The 22,404-nt window shown below is 41.5% G+C and overlaps 1 long non-coding RNA gene across 1 annotated transcript in view; it reads right to left on the bottom strand.

Moving 5' to 3' along the window:
- The window catches only part of LOC133569921 (uncharacterized), a 28,648-nt gene extending 9,893 nt beyond the window's left edge, over positions 1–18,755 (bottom strand). The window contains exon 1 of the long non-coding RNA XR_009809979.1: positions 18,669–18,755. This is a non-coding gene — a long non-coding RNA (uncharacterized LOC133569921). The remainder of the gene's footprint in view (positions 1–18,668) is intronic.
- Between the last annotated feature and the right edge of the window lie 3,649 nt (positions 18,756–22,404).

Genomic DNA, 22,404 nt, shown 5'->3' with positions numbered 1-22,404 from the left:
GGGACCTTGACCCATCAACGCCATTGTCAACCCTGCTGCTGTTCGTCTCTCTCCCATCTTCCATGAAGGTCCACCCAAGTTTTCCCGTGTCCCAAATCAAGCCTGTGTCTATCAGCCCTCTCTCACCCCCTACCCCCCACCCCACCCCCAAGTCAGTCTCGGCACTGATTAAAATGACCAAAATACGGTTAATATTAAACATATTACATTGTTATGAACGTGTCTGTTACTACATTGTATATAGACTTGCAGTGTGTATACAAAATGTTGATGGAGGGTTTTTTAAGTTCTTTTAAATGGTTTTGAAGGTTGCAACAATGACTCCCATCTGACACATCTTATTTTATCATCTTTAAATATGTAAAAATTAAGAAAAGACATGTGTGTTCTTGTCTCTCATGATTATTTTAAACCATAGGCAAAATTTAAAAAAAAAGTGCAGTTCCCCTTTAAAAATATAACGAGAACTGCTATAATTCAGAGTTGCATTATTTACATACACAAAGTTGTATACATATATTGTTGGCAATTTGGAGTGCATAACTTTTAATATTATGTTCAATAATTAAGGTATTTTGCATATTATATTGGCGGGTAAAATCACGGCATCATGGTGTACTACAAAAGTAGTTTGTATTTGAAGTATTGTCTGTATTTTTTGGACATGTGGACATGATGTGGGAAACTTGGTCGTTGACGATAACAAAAACAAACATTTTTAGTCAACAAAATTAACACTAATGAGAGAATAATGGTATGTTTGTACAACTACTTACGTACATACTTCCTTCTTAATGGCCAATAATAACATTAACAATATTAAACAGATGAGTCAACTGATATTGTAATTTTAATATTTTATAGTAATAATGTTGTTTTGATACAAACTGTTATTATATCATATTATAATGATTATATGTATAATTTAACTAGATTTTTTATCTTATGTTGTATTTTTCCATTGTATAATGTTTGGTAATGCATGTATTCTTTGTATTTTAATTTTGTATGCTCCTATATGGACCCCAGGAAGACTAGCAGTCACCTTGGCATCAGCTAATGGCGATCCATTCAATAAACAATAACAAATTATAGAAACTGTGTGTATTATTTTAGGCTGCAGTAGAATAAAGCTGAACTGCACCATACTGATAAAAGTTTCAAATTTTTAGCCATGAAATATAGAGTCAGTAACTTCTGAACATATGAAGGATTATCAAATAGAGCTTATTGTAAACAAACAGGTGCCAAAGTTTACTGTTTCAGAACAAGACATTTCGCATGCTAGTTCTGCAAATATTTCGCGAGAAGGAAAAAATATACAGAACAAAATTACATGATTTTTGCGATTAAGAAACTTCTCTATGACTTTAGCTCCAGACTTCCTCTGTTTGTTTGAGTTTGTCATTATTGCCACGAGTGGTAGAAAAGTGTATTACAACGGATTACTGCTGCAACTCCAACTGAGGAACGGATGTTTTTTGGCGGCCCTGTAAGGGACACTGGCAGCCCAGTAATTGGCCCAATGGTTAAGAAACACTACATTAAAGTGAAGTAAATTATATTTATATAGCGCTTTTTCCTCAAGTGACTCAAAGCGCTTTACATAGTGAAACCCAATATCTAAGATACAACTGAACCAGTGTGGGTGGCACTGGGACCAGGTGGGTAAAGTGTCTTGTCCAAAGACACAGCGGCATTGACTAGGATGGTGGAAGCGGGGATCGAACCTGAAACCCTCAAGTTGCTTACACGGCCGCTCTACCAACTGAGCTATACCGTCGGTCAGTAAGCCACAATTTGTGGCTGCGAGCCACAAATAGCACCCGGGCTACACTTTAGGACCTCCCGTATTATGGCTAAATTGTTCTTTCCCAAACGGAACTTCGACTGTCCTGAATATTACCTGTAAACTTTTGTAAATACAGCAGACTACTTTGTACAGATCCCGGATCAGATAAAACAGCAGCCTGTCATCCAATCACAGGCCCCCTCGCGCTCAAATGTGCCAAATCACAGTGTTGCCAGGTCCACTTAGAAAAAGATATGCAAATCTCAAGAGTTGTATTTTTTGTGGTCTTTTTATGCTCTAGTTGCTTATTTGGGCTTGCTTTTCTGGTCTTTGTGGTAGTTTGTGCTGTTTCCATTTCAGGTGGGAATTTCTTTGGGCACCTTTTGATTCGATTCAGAATTGATATTCGCTTCAACACGATTCTCATAATATAGCATTTGGGATACAAAATTCTAATAAAAACCTTTTCAAACCAGGTTCCAGGTTACAAAAGCTCAGTGGATAGTTTTTATATATAAATGTCTTCTTGGACTTGTCCCCACCTATCTGTGTTCCTTTGTGTAGAGACTCCAGTCAATACAGCCTACACTCACTGGATTTCCTCCACATGTTCGTTCCTAGAACCAACACAGAACTTGGTAAAAAAAAAAAAAAAAAAAAAAAAACTTCAATTATGCTGCTCCCTGGTCATGGAATGACATCCAGAAAGATCCGTGGCTACCAGAATGGATCACTTTGGGGGAGTTTAAGCTCATTTTAAATGATCAAGAAATCAGTTCTCTTGGGCAATGCACTTGCTTTTAAACTGAATCATTACTTAATTGTTTTAAATTATTGTTGACCTGTTGTGGTATGACTGCTGTTGTTCTGTTGTTCTATTGTATTGTCTTGTTGTAATTATCATTGTAACTTTGTTTGTACCGCCCTCTTTGTCAGGTCGCTCTTGAAAAATAGATTTTAATCTCAATGAGTCTTTACCTAGTTAAATAAAGGACATTGGAAGTCCTTTTAGAGCAGAGGTCAGCAACCTTTACCACTCAAAGAGCCATTTAGACCCGTTTCACAAAATAAAAACAACTATGGGAGCCACAAGACTCTTTTGGAATTTAAAGTGAAATAACACAGCTTACAAAGTTTTTTTTTGCTTTGTGCTATGTATTAACCAGGGGTCTCAGACATGCGGCCCTCACCTTAATATGAAAGTTTAATATTAGTGCGGCCCGCGAGTTTTGTTTGAATACCACTTGACAACTTCACATTTGCAAACTATCTCACTTTTTCCGGGAGACTACCGAGTTTCAGAAAAACCATTCTCTCCACTGTCTGCTGATTTTCACCCAATCAACAATAATAATGGCATGCTATGATGACAATGCGTTTAGTGCCCTCTACAACCGTAAAAAACAACTTACCAGCCCATTCACATGTTGTATGAGGCCTCTGCAGACACATATAAGCGACTGCAAGGCATACTTGCTCAACAGCTGTACAGGTTACCAGAGGTGGGACCAAGTCATTGTTTTGCAAGTCACAAGTAAGTCTCAAGTCTTTGCCCTCAAGTGTCGAGACAAGTCTCGGGTCAAGACAGGCAAGTCCGAGTCAAGTCCAAAGTCTGGACTGGAAAGTCTCAAGTCAAGTCCCAAGTCCTGCATTTTGAGTTTCGAGTCATTTCAAGTCATTTTAACCCCAGACTAATATATTTACACAGATTGTGTATGCTTTTAAAATGCTGTATGCATTTATTAAAACAAGTGCATTTGAAACTGCAGGAAAAAAATTGTGATGACATTGCACTTCATAATAGCACTATTAACCAGTCATTTTAAACATTTAACTCATTCCTTTACAGAATAAACACATTTTAAAAAAACAAGTGCAACTGTACTTATTTGCAAACGTGTTAACATTGTATTTCCATGGTATTTTGCATTGTAACTACTTCCACAGCAGTTTCCATCCTGTTCTTACCTTATCTCATTGATCTCCTCTCATACTGTATGTGTGTTTATGTGTGCGTACTACGGGTGTAACGGTACGTGTATTTGTATTGAACCGTTTCGGTACGGGGACTTCGGTTCGGTTCGGAGGTGTACCGAACGAGTTCCACACGGACATATTAAGTAGCGCACAGCACCTTGTGTAAACAATGCACTCCGAGGCACCATGAATTGAATAACGTGGACCCCGACTTATAAACAAGTTGAAAATCTTATTCGGGTGTTACCATTTAGTGGTCTATTGTACGGAATATGTACTGTACTGTGCAATCTACTAATAAAAGTTTCAATCAATCAAAAAAAACAACACAAGGCATGCTAGCAGCGACCGTAGAGGTAGAGGAAGAACCCCCCGAGCGGAGCGGTACCCCCCTGGCATGTGAGCATGCTGAAGGTAGACCCGCCAGCCCCCCAGTCACCCAGCAAACAGAAAAGAAGGAACCAGGAAGGAAGGGCACCATCAAGTGGCCAAGGGCAAGTGATGTGAAGATATGGCAGAAACTGGACTCAGACCTCAGTCTACTGCTGGAGAACGCACTACGTGGTAATGTGGACAAGAAACTCAACCTTCTTGGGAACATCCTGTACGAGGAGTGCAAATCTAGATTCGGTAGCCTCACCAAGATGCAGAGCAAACTCCACCCAAGAAAAGGCAGGAGGGAGGCTGAGATTGACGCCCTGGTGCAAGATCGGCGCCAGCTCCGCAGGAGATGGAGGAAAGCAACTGCAGAGGAGAAAGAAGGCCTGAAGATGTTATGGGATGAGGTGAGACAGAAGCTGGGCAGCATGCGAAGAGCTGAGCGTATTCGCAGACGCAAGAAAAGAAAGGAGAAAGAAAGGGCTAGCTTCATGAGGAATCCTTTCAAGCACGCCCGCCAGCTTCTAGAGGAGAAAAGAAACGGGAAACTGGAAGCCACCAAGGAGGAGCTTGAGCAGTACATCAGGGGCCAATACAGTGACTCAAAGAGGAACGATCCGTTAGGTTCACCAGGATACGTACCTCCTCCCCCACCTCCAACCACGCAGTTTGACAGCTGCCCTCCTCGACTGAGCGAGGTAAGAGCAGTGGTCAAGAAAGCGAGGTCAGCATCAGCTCCTGGGCCTAACGGAATCCCCTACAAGCTATACAAGAACTGCCCCCAAGTGCTGAAATGCTTGTGGAAGCTAATGAGCACAGCATGGAAGAAACTACTCATTCCGTCGGAGTGGCAGAGAGCTGTGGCGGTGTTTATTCCGAAGGAACAGGAGTCCCATAACATCAACCAATTCAGGAGTATTGCTCTGTTGAATGTCGAGGGAAAGATCTTCTTTGCAGTCATGGCCAAGAGACTAACATCTTATCTCACAGCGAATGGCTATATTGACACCAGCTGCCAGAAAGCAGGAGTACCAGGTTTTCCAGGATGCGTGGAGCATTCTTCTATGATTTGGGCACAGATCCAGAGGGCCAAGCAGGAGAAGAACGACCTCCATGTGGTGTGGCTTGACCTCGCCAACGCTTATGGTTCTGTCCCTCACAAACTCATCCAGTTTGCATTGGAATTCTTCCACGTCCCTGTTTCCATCATCAACCTGGTAACCAGCTACTTCAGGGACTTTCAGATGTGTTTCAGCCTCCAAGATTTTACAACAGGATGGCAGCGTCTGGAAGTAGGCATAGCCATGGGGTGTTCCATCTCCCCAGTCCTCTTTGTCGCAGCTTTCGAAATCATCCTCCGCGGAGCCCGTCAGACTGTAGGTGGGATGAGGCTGCAGACAGGGCAGAGGCTTCCACCACTCCGAAGCTACATGGATGATGTCACTGTGGTGCTGCAAACAGCCCCATGCATGAGAAGGTGTCTGAAGAGGCTGGATGAGCTAGTGACATGGGCACGGATGAAGATAAAACCCTCCAAGTCACGAAGCCTCTCCTTGCGCAAAGGCACCAGGAACGACAAAACCATCTTTGTTGCAGGAGGTGAGCAAATCCCTCTACTGGTCAACCACTCCATCCAAAGCCTGGGGAGGCAGTACAATGCGGACCTGTCGGACAAGCACGCAGGCAAGGCAGCACGGAAACAACTCTCAGAAGGCCTAGCGAGCATCAACAAGAGCCAGCTCCCCGGAAAGTACAAGTTGTGGTGCTACAACTTCACACTGTATCAAAGGGTTATGTGGCCACTGAAGATGTGCGAGATTCCATCCTCAACCGCCAACGGGTTGGACAGAGTAGCATACTCCTACATCCGAAAGTGGCTGGGCCTACCGCGTTGCTTCTCCGACACTGGCTTGTTTGGGGCAACTTTACTGCATCTGCCGATTCAGTCCATCACCCTGGGCTACAAGCAGGAGAAGGCCAGATTGGTTCTCGAGCTGGAAGAATCCTCAGATCCTACAGTGAGGAATGCACAGGTACCAATCCGAACAGGCCGGAAGTGGCAAGCAGGGCCAGAGGTTGCCAAAGCCATTGGCAGGCTCCAACACCAGGAGATAGTTGGCAGGGTGCAAGTAGGAAGAGCGGGGCTTGGCTGGGGAGATTCTCCACGCCTTTGGTCCAAGGCCACAAAGAGGGAACGCAGAGCCATGGTTGTGGAGGAGGTCTCAAGGGCGAACCAGGAGCAATATACCATCAAGGCCGTGTCTCAAGGTCGCCAAGGAAGATGGACCACTTGGGAAGGTACCCTTAGCAGACCCATCAGCTGGGCCGACCTATGGAAGATGCCCCAAGCCAGACTCAGCTTCCTACTCAGGGCAACTTATGACACCTTGCCATGCCCCAGAAACCTCCACCAGTGGTACGGCCAGGAGGAGAGCTGTCCCCTGTGTGGTGCTCCCAACGCCAGCCTGCAGCACTTGCTATCAGGCTGCAAGATCGGGCTGACACAGGGTCGCTTCAGATGGCGACATGATCAAGTCCTGATGAAACTGGCAGAAATCCTGGAGAGCAGTAGACGAGAGGCCAACAGCCAACCCATAGCCAAACAACGTTCTGTCATGTTTGTGAGGCCAGGGGAAGGCAAAGGAGACACCAGCCGAAGAGGCCCCCGCAGTGTCCTCTCTCTGGCAAGGGACTGGAGTATGAGGGCTGACATTGGCAAACAGCTCCAATTCCCCCGTGAGATCACCACCACTTCACTCCGCCCAGACATTGTGCTGTGGTCTGCTGTTACCAAGTCTGCCATGCTGGTTGAGCTTACCATCCCCTGGGAGGAGGGAATCCAGGCAGCATACGAGCGCAAAGCAGCCAAGTATGCAGATCTGGCTGCTGAGTGCAGAGAGGCAGGCTGGTCCACTACCATCTACCCTGTGGAAGTAGGCTGTCGGGGCTTCGTCGGTACATCAACCATAAGGCTGCTCCGAGATGTGGGATTGACTGGGGCTAAGCTCCGAAGGGAAACAAAGGCCCTTGCTGAGGAAGCAGAAAAGGGAAGTTTCTGGTTGTGGCTGAGGAGGAGAGATAAGTGCTGGGGGTCGAGGCAATAAGATGGGTCAGCTGCAGGGGGTGGCAGGGAGACGTCCCTGCCACCGCTCCGCCACCAGGAGGCGTTCCGGGGTTAAAGAGAGCGAAACTCCAATGAGCGGTGGTCCCCGGCTGATGACCCTGCAGCTGACCCAAGGCGCTGTAGGAGGCGCGTCAGGCATACTTGCCCAGCAGAAACAACACCATATCTGTACAATCGACCACAGCAGTTTCCATCCTGTTCTTACCTTATCTCATTGATCTCCTCTCATACTGTATGTGTGTTTATGTGTGCGTACTACGGGTGTAACGGTACGTGTATTTGTATTGAACCGTTTCGGTACGGGGGCTTCGGTTCGGTTCGGAGGTGTACCGAACGAGTTCCACACGGACATATTAAGTAGCGCACAGCACGTTGTGTAAACAATGCAGGCACCATGAATTGAATAACGTGGACCCCGACTTATAAACAAGTTGAAAATCTTATTCGGGTGTTACCATTTAGTGGTCTATTGTACGGAATATGTACTGTACTGTGCAATCTACTAATAAAAGTTTCAATCAATCAAAAAAAACAACACAAGGCATGCTAGCAGCGACCGCGGGCTATGATAGACTGACCACACCCCCTCTTTTCACTGGACATGTCCTCTTTTGCGGGGCTGTCCAGGTGGAGTTTCTTAAATGCCTCAAATGTCCGGCATTTTAAGTTAGGGTTGCGTGTGTTTTCAAAGTACGTTCAGGGTTAAGAAGGGGTTAAAAAAAAAAAAATGTGTGCGCAGGCAACATTCATGAGGGAGGGGGAGAGAGAGAGAGCGAGAGAGTTATGATAAATGTGCATGCGTCGCCAGACTCTGCTTTTTACCCATAGATTTTAGATTTTATTTTTTATTATCTATAGCAGGGGTGTCAAAAGTGTGCCCCGGAGGCCATTTGCGGCCCACAGCTAATGTTTTAAAGGCCCACAACACAATCTAAAAATACTATTAAAATAAACAAAAACAAATAAAAGTGAAATATAAAAGCTTAAAGGCTAAATGTAATTTAGAAAAAGTTGCAACGTTGACTAATAAAACAAAGCTGTTTTTTTTTCTTTTTTCTTTTGCTCAAAACATAATACTGAATCAAAATCAATATTATTATTAATTATTGACCTATCCAAGTTTCCGATTACTTCACATCAAATATTACACTAAGAAAAATATTTTTGGTGGAAGATTTAGCAAATTTGTTAAATAAATACCCCAAAAATGCATATTTTGTTGTTTTCTTACTGTACCGAAAATGAACCGAACCGTGACCTCTGAACCGAGGTACGTACCGAACCGAAATTTTTGTGTACCGTTACACCCCTAGTGCGTACACATGAAAAACATAACAAACACATTAACATAACAATGAACATAGTCGTACTTTTTAGATGTCAGGGCCCTATGCAATATGTACACATATTCTTAATATAGTATACATTTTAACTGACCTTTATTTGACTGTCTGTCTTTTTGTAGGTGGCTAAAAAACGCGGTGCTGCTGACCGCCGTCTAACGTTGCGTAGCTGTGTGTGATACATTCACCAACGTAACGTTATGTGTAGGTACCTCATGTAACCCTGCTTAAAAAAATCACTTGACAAAAAGTATGAATAAAGTAGTGAACTGCAGTGGACGCAACAGTTTGTCGTGTTTGCAATGACGTTATAACCATAGACATCTTATAAGTAGACGCAACATTGGCTGCTATTACACAAGCAATTTGGCCACCATCTTGAAGAGGTGACGAGGTGCCGGCGAGCAGCCTAAACTGACAGTTGAGAGGTAGAAAACAAAGATGTCGGGCTGGTGTTCAGCGTTTTCCTGCTCAAATGAGCGGACCGTTGAAAATAGGAATCTGGGATTACTTTTCATAAGTAAGATTTAACAATAACGTACTATTGGTTGTATTTTGTGAAAAGAATATCCCCATAGAGTTGAGAAGGAGCAACGATCTTCAATATTTGTATGTGAAAATCACAAAGAAATCTTCTGGGGGAGGATGACGCCACCTCCAGGTATTTGGTTTACAAACTTTCAGCCCCACCTAAAACAAAATTCACCAGCCGCCACTGATTATGATGCATTCTCATTTTAGGCAAAACATAAGACAATACTCTCTTAACAGTATAATTGTAACCAGGAATAGGTCTTCAAGTAACAATATTCAAATACTAACATTGTTGGGTAAAACAGACTTTGGTTTTATTCTGAATCCAGTGAAACAGATTGGTGGTTTTAGTTCATATAAAGACTTTCAGGTGTTTATATATGTTGAAGTATTTGGCAGACACATTTATCCAAAGCAACATACATAAAAATACATATAAAACAATCACTGTAAACATTATTATTTAAGGGAAGAATGTAAAGGAAAATATCAATACAAAGTGTCAAGACAGAATAAACTCTGCTGTTGCAGCAACAGAGATACAGTCTATAGGTTCCTAAGATATAATGATCTAATGTATTCATATTGTGTTTATGTAGGATTTACAAATGTATATATAACCTAATCATATTGTTTCTTCAACTTAAAAATAGCTGACCGTTTTTTCCCCCTTCTCTGGGATTATTATTCCCAGTTTTGATCTCGGACGTCTGGTCACTTATAGCATATAAGAATATTCTATTACTGTTAAGCAAACTATGAACACGCCAAAACATGTGTCATTTACCATAGCTACACGAATGACAAAAAAAGTGCGTGAAAATGAGTGGTATTCAGTGAGGTAAGATGAATAAAATGCGCCAACAGTTCATTGCTCCTGACAAATGAATTGCCCTGAGTGGAGCGGATCACCACTCCAAGATGGCGGCCCCGCGTCTCGTCTGCGCGAGTATGCAATAGTGGTCGATGTTGCGTACCCTTATAAGATGTTTATGGTTCTAACGTTAGCAGTGAGTTTGCAGCCTCACTGATTTAACTACACAGCAAATAAAAGTTACGTTACTCAGCCAATAAACGTTATCTTACATTCAAAACTTACCCTTCTTTTTGCAAATGTCAAACGAAGTTGGAAGTTGTTGCGTCTCCGTCTATAATCTTCGAACCGCATGCTTTGCATACTGGAATTCGTTTTTTGTTGACCCACTCGTAGTTTTAATCCCTGAACGAAACTATTTTTGGCATAATTTTTCCTCACTGGCGGGTTGTTTGAGAGCTTCTTCTTCGTTGGTTGTCCTGCAATTTGATTGGTTGAATGCTGTGTGACGAAAATAACGTAGATGTAATTTGATTGGCTGTTGTTCTGACAGGTGGCGGACACGCTGTCATCGCGCACACGCTGACACACACGGACAGATACGGAGCGCCCCATAATAACTTTTTAATCGTTGGGTTTGGGGGAAAGTAGCAAGTCATGTCAAGTCAAGTCAAAAGGCACAAGTCCAAGTCAAGTCACAAGTCCATCCATTTTCTACCGCTTATTCCCTTTCGGGGTCGCGGGGGGCGCTGGCGCCTATCTCAGCTACAATCGGGCGGAAGGCAGGGTACACCCTGGACAAGTCGCCACCTCATCGCAGGGCCAACACAGATAGACAGACAACATTCACATTCACATTCACACACTAGGGCCAATTTAGTGTTGCCAATCATCCTATCCCCAGGTGCATGTCTTTGGAAGTGGGAGGAAGCCGGAGTACCCGGAGGGAACCCACGCATTCACGGGGAGAACATGCAAACTCCACACAGAAAGATCCCGAGCCTGGATTTGAACCCAGGACTGCAGGACCTTCGTATTGTGAAGCAGACGCACTAACCCCTCTGCCACCGTGAAGCCAGTCACAAGTCATTGATGTTAAAGTCTAAATCGAGTTGAAGTTCTTTTTACATTTTGTCAAGTCGAGTCTAAAGTCTTCAAATTCATGACTCGAGTCTGACTCGAGTCCAAGTCATGTGACTCGAGTCCACACCTCTGCAGGTTACACTGAGGGTTGTGATATAAACAACTTTAGCACTCTTACTAATATGCGCCACAATGTGAAACCACACCAAACAAGAATGACAAACACATTTCGGGAGAACATTCGCACTGTAACACAACATAAACAAAATAGAACACATACCCAGAATCCCATGTATTTCAAGTTTTCCGAGCTACATTATAAACCCCCGCTACCACCAAACCCTGACCCCCCCCCCCCCCCCAACCCCGTCCACCTCTACCGACGCACGGAGGGGGGGGGGGTGTATAATGTAGCCCAGACATGTTCCGGTGCCTCGGGTTGCCGACCCCTGTCTTAGAGTACACGGCAGCATTGGCCTAAAAAACTTAATTTTAAAATTGTATTTTATACACAAAAATTACAAAAATGTTCATCAATTTAATACAAACCCCGTTTCCATATGAGTTGGGAAATTGTGTTAGATGTAAATATAAACGGAATACTATGATTTGCAAATCCTTTTCAACCCTTATTCAATTGAATGCACTAAAAAGACAAGGTATTTGATGTTCAAACTCATAAACTTTATTTTTTCTTTTGCAAATAATAATTAACTTGGAATTTAATGGCTGCAACACGTGCCAAAGTAGTTGGGAAATGGCATGTTCACCACTGTGTTACACCACCTTTTCTTTTAACAACAATCAATAAACGTTTGGGAACTGAGGAAACTAATTGTTGAAGCTTTGAAAGTGGAATTCTTTCCCATTCTTGTTTTATGTAGCGCTTCAGTCGTTCAACAGTCCGGGGTCACAGCTGTCGTATTTTATGCTTCATAATGCGCCACACATTTTCGATGGGAGACAGGTCTGGACTGCAGGCGGGCCAGAAAAGTACCCAAAATCTTTTCTTACGAAGCCACACTGTTGTAACACTTGTGTTGCTGAAATAAGCACGGGCGTCCATGAAAACGTTGCTTAGATGACAACATATGTTGCTCCAAAACCTGTATGGACCTTTCAGCATTAATGGTGCCTTCACAGATGTGTAAGTTACCCATGCCTTGGGCACTAATGCACCCCCATACCATCACAGATGCTGGCTTTTGAACTTTGCGCCTATAACAATCCGAATGGTTATTTTCCTCTTTGTTCTGGAGGACACCACGTCCACAGTTTCCAAATATAATTTGAAATGTGGACTCGTCAGACCACATAACACCTTTCCACTTTGCATCAGTCCGTCTTAGATGATCTCGGACCCAGCCAAGCCAGGGGCGTTTCAGGATATTCTTGATAAATGGGTTTGGCTTTGCATAGTAGAGTTTTAACTTGCACTTACAGATGTAGCGACCAACTGTAGTTACTGACAGTGGTTTTATGAAGTGTTCCTGAGCTCATGTGGTGATATCCTTTACACACTGATGTCGGTTTTTGATGTAGTACCGCCTGAGAGATCAAAAGTCCGTAATATCATCGCTTACGTGCAGTGATTTCTCCAGATTTCTCCTTTTTGAGGATTTTACGGAAAGTAGATGGTAAAATCCCTAAATTCCTTGCAATAGCTCGTTGAGAAATGTTGTTCTAAAACTGTTCGACAATTTGCTTAAAAAGTGGTGACCCTCGCCCCTTCCTTGTTTGTGAAATACTTAGCATTTCATGGAAGCTGCTTTTATACCCAATCATGGCACCCACCTGTTCCCAATTAGCCTGTACACCTGTGGGATGTTCCAGATAAGTGTTTGATGAGCATTCCTCAACATTATCAGTATTTACTGCCACCTTTCCCAACTTCTATGTCACGTGTTGCTGGCATCAAATTCTAAAGTCAATAATTTTTTGCAAAAAAAAAAAATGTTTATCAGTTTGAACATCAAATATGTTGAATTTGTAGCATATTCAACTGAATATGGGTTGAAAATGATTTGCATCTGATTTACATCCAACACAATTTCCCAACTTATATGGAAACAGGGTTTGTAAAACAAAATAGAGCAACCAACCCCAACCCAATCCCAGCTTTATAATACTTAGGATAGACATTTACTAAGCAATTGAGAAGTCATACAAATACATTTCTTTCATTAAATACAATAGTAGTAAAAAGAGTATTAAATATATATATATATATATTAATAATCGTTGTTTAATGTTTATATTTAAAATGGATTCTTACAAAGAAAAAATATATTTTATTTTCTTAAATCAACACTCAAAAATTATCAATCGATTTCGAATCAATTTAGATCAAAATCACGATGTGGATGTGAATTGGTTATTCTCCACCTGCGTTTCTGGGTTATCACATCAGCCCACGTCAGCCGACTTGAATAATAATACTCAACATGATGCACACCTCTTAAAAAAACAGGTGTTCTGTACCGATACTCCTAAAGAGCCATTGACTTTTTAGAAGTCAACTGGCAGTGACTTGTTTCCATCACTGGAACAATCACTGGCAGCAGTTCGATCGAATCTGAAAATTTAAAATTATAACAATTATTTAGAAATACCGAAAGTAGATATCGTGATTTTATTTAGCTAATTCATAAGGTAATGCGGTATCCTCATGCTTTGACAGCAAAATCACTATTTAGAACTTTTCTGCCCATGTTGCATACTACAAATCTTATATCTTTTTAGTTTAAACACGTTTATTGTACTTTAACAATACACGTACAATATTGAAAAATAAGAATAAAATGTTCATGATTTGATTTTTTTAAATACAATTAGAATAAACTAAAATGATAATTTGTGTGTCTGCCCCTGTCAGTCAAGATTCAGTACATTTCCCACCACTCGACCAATTGTCATTTAAATCTGTAGTTTTTGTGTAATATTGCTCTAACTCATCTTTAACTCTTGACTTTATGAAAGTCCTCTCCACTTTCCACCTGTGAATTCTTCAAGTAAATTTAGCTTATTTTCCAAGTAAAGAATTGCTTGCAGCGTGGAGGGCGTGACGATTTTGTCATTCATCATTCATTACTTGACTGTTAAGTTTTTTCTTTTTTTTCAAGCTGCCATCTTGAGGTTGCTCAAACTTCTTTAAATAATTGACACCCTCCCCTGCATGTGGGCGGTGTTCTGTGACTGTCACATGATGGACCCATGACTGCACATACCTGTACACCTGCAATATTGCACTGCAACAGATTATTTCCTTCTTTCTACTCTCATTTGTAATTGGAGAGATTGATTGAATTAATTTAAAACAAATAATTTTAATCTAATTAATATGTTTTAGTGGATGTCCGTAAGCAACACTTAAAGCGGCTGTTGGCAAAATGTACACAAATGACTAGTCTGCTAACTTTCCAATGTATTTTATACAGTTTTTCCTGCCCTCTTCCGGCTTCTAGGACATGATAACGTAATCACGTATGTAGGTAACACATGTATTTACGTGCATTAGTTTTGGGTTTTGGGTATAAATGCAACTTGGATAGTTAGTGTTAGCTGTCGTTGAAACACAAGTGCAAATTGTTCAGAGTGCAGAAGCGTTACTACAGTGAAGTAGAATTTACAGAAAATACAAAAGATGTAGGATTGCGGGGGCAGCAGTCTAAGCAGAAAAACCAAGACTTCCCTCTCCCCAGCCACTTCGTCCAACTCCTCCCGGGGGATCCTGAGGTGTTCCCAGGCCAGCCGGGAGACGTAGTCTTCCCAATGTGTCCTGGGTCTTCCCCTTGGCCTCCTACCGGTCGTGCGTACCCCAAACACCTAGGGAGGTGTTCAGGTGGCATCCTGAGCAGATGCCCGAACCACCTCATCTGGCTCCTCTCGATGTGGAGGAGCAGCGGCTTTACTCTGAGTTCCTCCCGGATGACAGAGCTCCTCACCCTATCTCAAAGGGAGAGACCTGCCACCCTTTTTTTCCACCATAATTTACCCAAAAAATATTTAAAATTCCTACAATGTGATTTTGTGATTTTCTGGATTTTTTTTTCACATTCTGTCTCTCAAAGTTGAAGTGTACCTATGATGAAAATTACAGACCTCTGTCATCATTTTAAGTGGGAGAACTTGCACACTCGGTGGCTGACTAAATACTTTTTTGTCCCTCTGTATATATATGGAATCTCCTGTCGATGCGACATATGAGTAGCCAAACAAGTCATATGGATTATTAAATTATTTTATCATACAGACATTTCTTTTTACACTTGAATGACTGACTGTAAACGGTAAAGAGTAGATAACAGCTCCCTATAAATAGCATACATTACAACCGTTGATAGTATAGGATCATGGAATGGCCATTAAAATATACAGTAACTGTATAAAAAATACCAATTGTTTGCACCAATCCTTTTAGAAACCAAAAATAGACCAAATAGAAACAAAAATAGTATAATCCCTGTGTGAATATACAGTGTTAAAGAGGAACTGCACTTTAAAAAAAATATACCCATCGTTCACAGTCATTATAAGAGACAAGACGACAGATGTTTTTTTATGCATTCTAACTCGTAAATAAAAGTCTGCTTATAATGGAGTCAATAGGAGTTCCTCTATTCCACCCATAAATCCCTCTAAAAAAACATCCAAAAAGTGCCAACAATACTCCCATTACATTTTGTGACTTGAATATGAATCAAGTAGTAGTGATATTGTTATCATAAGTGCTAACATAAACAAACTTGTATTAGCAGCACCGTGATCAGAGAGAGCTAACAGCTTGTGCTGCTATGTTGACATCATCGGCTGGTGAGCTGCTTTCTCGCCTCGGAGCTTGTGAAAGTTTATTCTAGGTCATTAATAATGCTTCTCTCATTGATAATAGATGGATGAAGACATAACCCGATGAGTTGGTCAACTTTGGTATCTAGTTTAAACCCATAAAGTTTTCGGCAAGTAAAACAACAAAGACGTTTGGTCTGCTTTTGGTTCCACCCGCATACTTTCTTCGCAAGGATAATGAGTTACTCGTCATCTAAATGGGAATATATGAACATCTTATCAGTCAGCATCCCAGTGAGAGCAGACCTTGTACAGTATGTGGTCTTTTATTATTTTTCTTGGCTCTCATGAAGTCTGCAAAAAGTAATAATCAGTGATGATGTTGAAGAAAAAAGCAAACATTGCGATGCGTTTTTTTTGAATGAATGAGCCGCCAAATGTTTTGTTTAATCAACATACGTAATTATTACATCGTATTTTGAATGTGCCTCTTCCCACATTAGAAACTGTACTCTAAAACCTTAATGAAGGTGTTGGGATGTTTTTTTCTTTTCTTTATAAGCTCCAATATAAACTGACTTTTGATCGCATTTAGTTACTAGTTAGAATGCATTGAAAAAGAAAAACACATGTTTTCTTGTCTTACATATAAACATGATAGGCAAATTGCAAGAAAAGTGCAATTCCCCTTTAATCTTTACAAACAGTTGCTGAATGAATTCCCATGATTAAAAAAAATTAGGAAGTGAATTCCTAGCCACTCTTGCTCTACTCTGTATGGGCTTCTGCATTAAGTTAGCTCAACAAGACAGTATCATAGAATGTTGATAAATATCTCGAAGAAGGACAGTTTGCTGTAAAGTGTTATTGTTGTTTGTTAAAAATAAAAAAATAACAGATGGTTGGTTGTGGCGACTTGTCCAGGGTGCCTTCTGCCTGATTGTAGCTGAGATAGGCACCAGCGCCCCCCGCGACCCCAAAGGGAATAAGCGGTAGTAAATGGATGGATGGATGGATGGTTGGTTGCTGCGGACACTATGATTGTGTTGTCATTGTTGCTCGTCATTTCCCTCTTTGTGAAGTTTTGTTTATTTTTAACTTATGGGTGGATGATAAGTTTGTACAGTAAAACAATGTCAAACATCAAAACATATTTTTATTCGATCTGTGGTCAATTGGTTTGTACAATGAGGGGTTCTGATATTGAGTTTATATACTTATATACCTATAATCTGGCAACATAAAGTTGCTATAAATAGACCTGACCAGCTGCAGCAAACATTTTGCCTAAAAAGCCAGGGGGTGATCTTTTTTGTTGGTAAGATCATGTCAAATAAGGATGTTCTCAACATATTGTTTTCACCAGGTACTACATTTTACGACTCTAAATTAAAATTGTCAAACTAATTTTTGCTCTTCGATTGATTGAAAGTTTTATTAGTAGAGTGCATATTCTGTACAGTTGACCACTAAATCTAACACCCGAATAAGTTTTTCAACTTGTTTAAGTCGGGGTCCATGTAAATCAAATCATGGTTCAAGGAAAATCTATTCCCATGTGGGCGGCTGGACAGGTAAAATAATAGCATAATTACTTGATAACAAAATACAACTATGACAGATTGCCACAACAACATTGTGAAAATGTACATATCACCAATATTCTACTTGACAAAACACTTCAAGGGGCTTCACGGTGGGAGAGGGGTTAGTGCGTCTGCCTCACAATACAAAGCACCTGCAGTCCTGGGTTCAAATCCAAGCTCGGGATCTTTCTGTGTGGAGTTTGCATGTTCTCCCCGTGAATGCGTGGGTTCCCTCCGGGTACTCCGGCTTCCTCCCACTTCCAAAGACATGCACCTGGGGATAGGTTTATTGGCAACACTAAATGGTCCCTAGTGTGTGAATGTGAGTCTGAATGTTGTCTGTCTATCTGTGTTGGCCCTGCGATGAGGTGGCGACTTGTCCAAGGTGTAACCCGCCTTCCGCCCGATTGTAGCTGAGATAGGCGCCAGCGCCCCCCGCGATCCCACAAGGGAATAAGCGGTAGAAAATGAATGAATGAATGAAAACACTTCAAGTTAGTTAAAAATTGATGCAGTTTTAAAAAAAACCTTGAAGAACACAAAGAACTTAGACTTCATCTCAGTGTATCTACAAAACAGTTAAACTTTCAGTCACAGCCCGTCTTGGATTGAACAAAAAGTAAAAGTAAACATCAATAAAACCGCTTCTATTTGTCATTTCCACTGTTCACTTTCTTTAAATTTGCAGAGAAGACAATCATTTTGATGTAACTACAGGTGTATCAATGTGCAGAGTGTCATGCATTTTAAGTGGGGTTACCAATTATTTATTTTACTCCTGTTTGTTTTACATTGGGTCCAGGGGGAGGAGTTGCAGTCCCGCTTTGGTATACTTGTTCGCCCCCGTATAAACTATTTGCTTGCTCAACAGAATTGCTATTGCGACATCCAGTGGACACATTTAGAACAGCAGTTTCTTTGTTTTAAAAATGCAGTTCAATTTTGAACTTGTTCATGGGCCTGATCCGGCCGGCGGGCTGCATGTTTGACAAACCTTCTCCAAATTATCCATAAGTGGGAATTTGAGTGTAAATGGTCGTTTGTCTATATTTGCCCTGTAACAATGATAATTTACGCAAGTATAAAATTGGTGATAAATAACACTTTATTTAACACTGGAAATGTTTTTTTTAATAACTCAGGCATACATCACAAGACTTGCAAGACCTGTACAAAAATGAGCAACACCGTGTGTCACAAAGGTATTTTCTTGAAAGTTTAGTTGCGGGGAAAAAAAAAAGAGAAGTCTCACCTGGGTTTGGTCCTGACAATGGTTAAAGTTAAAGTTAAAGTACCAATGATTGTCACACACACACTAGGTGTGGCGAAATGTGTCCTCTGCATTTGACCCATCCCCTTGTTCACCTCCTGGGAGGTGAGGGGAGCAGTGAGCAGCAGTGGGCAGCAGCGGTGCCGCGCCCGGGAATGTTGTGTGTGTGTGTGTGTTTGTGTTTGTGTGTGCGTGCGTGTTCGTGTGTGTGTGTATGATGTCTCTTCACTCTCTTCCAGTCACTTGACGGACCACGTGACACAATGCAGCTCTCCTGATGCTAACTGAGGTTATCAGTGTGTCACAATGTCCTGGGCGAGTGCCGCCGTGGGCTGTCAGCAGGCAGCAGACGACTAACGTGCTCCTATCTCACTGGCATCTGGCTGGATTGCTCCCTCCAACGTCTTATGACATTGTCATTATAGGTGCTTTGTCACTCTTGTTGGATTGCCCAGAACAAGTTCAATGACTCCTCTGTCATTTATGAGCGGCACCTTTCTGATGATTTTCATGCTGGGTAGGGATATGAACAACTGTCAAGGTGGCATATTTGTTTGTTTGTATGTGTTTATTTGAAGGACAATCTGCAGTTAAATTAAGAAAATGGCTGCACCAGATTTAGCACCATGCTAATTTCCATCTGTAATTATTTTATGGTGCAGCTAACATCCACAATATAATTACACAGGATTGAAAATACACAACAATATTAAATATACATAATGGTAAACAGTTTAAGAGACTAGTACAACACATAAAGGGCATGTGAATTACAAATCAGTTGGTGGTCATGTTACAGTATTTTAGCAGCTTCATATAAAGTGCAGAAATTTATAAAGTGCAGCAGTTTATCAAAGTCCATATACAGTGCAGTAGACATCAGATGATACCCATAATGTTATCATTAAATAGCCATATACCCCACTGGTATTGCATCCGTAAAAAAGTTTGCAATGTTACACGAATGGAATGGTACTCAGACTGCTCTCGCCAGGGTATCATCTGATGGTCAACTACCTACCTGCTATTTCTAATGTGAGCAGGACTGGTGGTCTAAAAGACAGTTTTTGACTGCTTGTGAGAAGCTGTGAAAACTAGAATCGTTCTTTAGATTGTCTGGAGATCTTTCCATTCTTTGATGGGATGATATGAAAAGGCTGATTGGGGGAAGGCACACTTTTTTGACATAATGTCACACTTGAGATGTGTCATAAACTGGAAAACAACGCCACATTATTGAAATCATATTCTGAGGCTCAATTAAATAATATTTGTGTGACATGAGGGAGCTACTGTAGACAGTAGGTGCCTGATCTACAAAGTACTTAGGTCCAAGCAACACCTGCTAAATAGTGTGTGTAAAGTATAACATTGCAACTGAGACTTTTTTTGTACAATAATAACAGTGTAAAAGTGGTGCAGACCGCCCGATTTAAATGAGGATGTTGCTTGAACTAAGCGCCTTAACCATAGAAATACTCATTTCCGTCCACATTCATGCTGTCAAGCTCTCCAACATTTTACAATGTTGTTGAACAAACAGCACACATCCATAATCTGTACCACCTATTCTGCAAAACAGAATCAGAATCTATGCGACCAAAAATATTTTTAGCACGCTGATGGTGCTCTCTACAGGGAGGCTCATGTTTAAATCTTATTTCAACATTGTTAGCTGGTGTCATTTACTCATTTTGCTTCTGTATGGTGCAGACTAGCAGTGATTACGATTAAATTGCTTCGCCAAGTTAGTGAGCTACATGCTCTGTCAGGTTTTTGATGCTTTAGATTCACTTCTGTAGTCATTATCCTATTGTCACACATTATTGGCAAATGTGCAACTTCCGAGGTTCCGAACGCTACCTTTTTGCAGCCATGACACGACGTCACATGATGCTCTGTGTAGCCGCTGAACGTGGAAGGGAAGGCGGAAACCAAAGAAAAAGCTTTTGTTTTTTGAAAATAGCACAATTTCACTGGCATGTCTTTCAGTGGCGCTGACTGACAAGGGCGTCTAATATCTCTTAAGGCACCATTGCTCAGTCAGTGCAGAGCACACAAAACCATGTGATTTTTGGAATGTGGATACAAGATAGCATCTAAAACCTCCATGCAGTCCGACTGTCACATGTGCAAAGACTCCAGGCCAGCTGAGCTATTTGACAGCGGTTTTCTATAATTTCTTCAGCTGTTAGCCTGACTTGTTGTCATGCCTCACGTTCTCCTTTTTGTTGTTCAATATAATGCAACAATTTGAAACCATTTTACTATACCATAACTGTCCTTCTAATGGCGCATTTGTTTTTCATTGGCGTGAATGCGTGGGTTCCCTCCGGGTACTCCGGCTTCCTCCCACTTCCAAAGACATGCACCTGGGGATAGGTTGATTGGCAACACTAAATTGGCCCTAGTGTGTGAATGTGAGTGTGAATGTTGTCTGTCTATCTGTGTTGGCCCTGCGATGAGGTGGCGACTTGTCCAGGGTGTACCAGGCCTTCCGCCCGATTGTAGCTGAGATAGGCGCCAGCGCCCCCCGCGAACCCGAAAGGGAATAAGCGGTAGAAAATGGATGGATGGCAGGGCACGTTAACATACTGTTAAGAGTTGTAGCTGTCATGTTGTGTAAGCATTAACATAGTGTTAAGAGTTGTGTGCAGTGCTTGTACAAACTTTGTTGCACGCAAAAATGATCAATGTTTATTTTAAGAATTCTGTTAGTGAATAGTATGCACAGTGAATATAGAAAGTGAACACACCTCTGTAAAAACAGCAGTTTTTTTGTCATGTGAAAAAACATATTTGTTCAGTGCACACACCCCAAGCCACAGCCCACACTTGACTCTAACTGAAAATGTGTGGGGGATCTACAGAGGACATGTCCTAACAATCTTAAATAGAGACCAATATTGAAAAAAGACTAAAAGATTGTGTAGTTAGAGCAGAAGTTTCTTCCGAAAAACATTATCTTTAGGTTAGGCACAATTAAATATTATTATTACATTTTTTTAAATTGCCTAACATGAGTTATAGATGGGCAGCACGGTTGAAGAGGGGTTAGTGCATCCGCCTCACAATACGAATGTCCGGGGTTCAATCCTGCGCTCGGGATCTTTCTATGTGGAGTTTGCATGTTCTCCCCGTGACTGTGTGGGTTCCCTCCGGGTACTCCGGTTTCCTCCCACCTCCAAAAACATGCACCAGGGGATAGGTTGATTGGCAACACTAAATTGGCCCTAGTGTGTGAATGTGAGTGTGAATGTTGTCTATCTATCTGTGTTGGTCCTGCTATGAGGTGGCTACTTGTCCAGCATGTACCCCGCCTTCCGCCCGAATGCAGCTGAGATAGGCACCAGCGACCCCCCTCCTACCCAAAAGGGACAAGCGGTAGAAAATGGATGGATGGATGAATGGAGTAATATATATTATTTTAACATATTTTTTTGTCTTTAATCGTTTACATCCTAAAATTTAGCTAACTGTAAATTATAAACTTGATTCTTATGATATATCTAATGAACGACATATTTTACTGTGTGCTGGGAGTACTGGTGGCTAAGAATAGTCACAACAACTACAAACACCACAACACAACATTAAGCAAAGATAGAAATGACAGCAGACTTGAAAGTCATAAGTTGCAACACGTTCACCTACTTTTCCAACATTGGTCATCAAAACTTTTTCGACATTCCACTTCAGCCACTGGTCCGTTGACAAA

Source organism: Nerophis ophidion, linkage group LG02, assembly GCF_033978795.1.
Source record: "Nerophis ophidion isolate RoL-2023_Sa linkage group LG02, RoL_Noph_v1.0, whole genome shotgun sequence".
Classification (NCBI taxonomy): domain Eukaryota; kingdom Metazoa; phylum Chordata; class Actinopteri; order Syngnathiformes; family Syngnathidae; genus Nerophis; species Nerophis ophidion.
The sequence above is the reverse complement of the archived record's forward strand: the minus strand, read 5'-3'. Positions and strand labels throughout refer to the sequence as shown.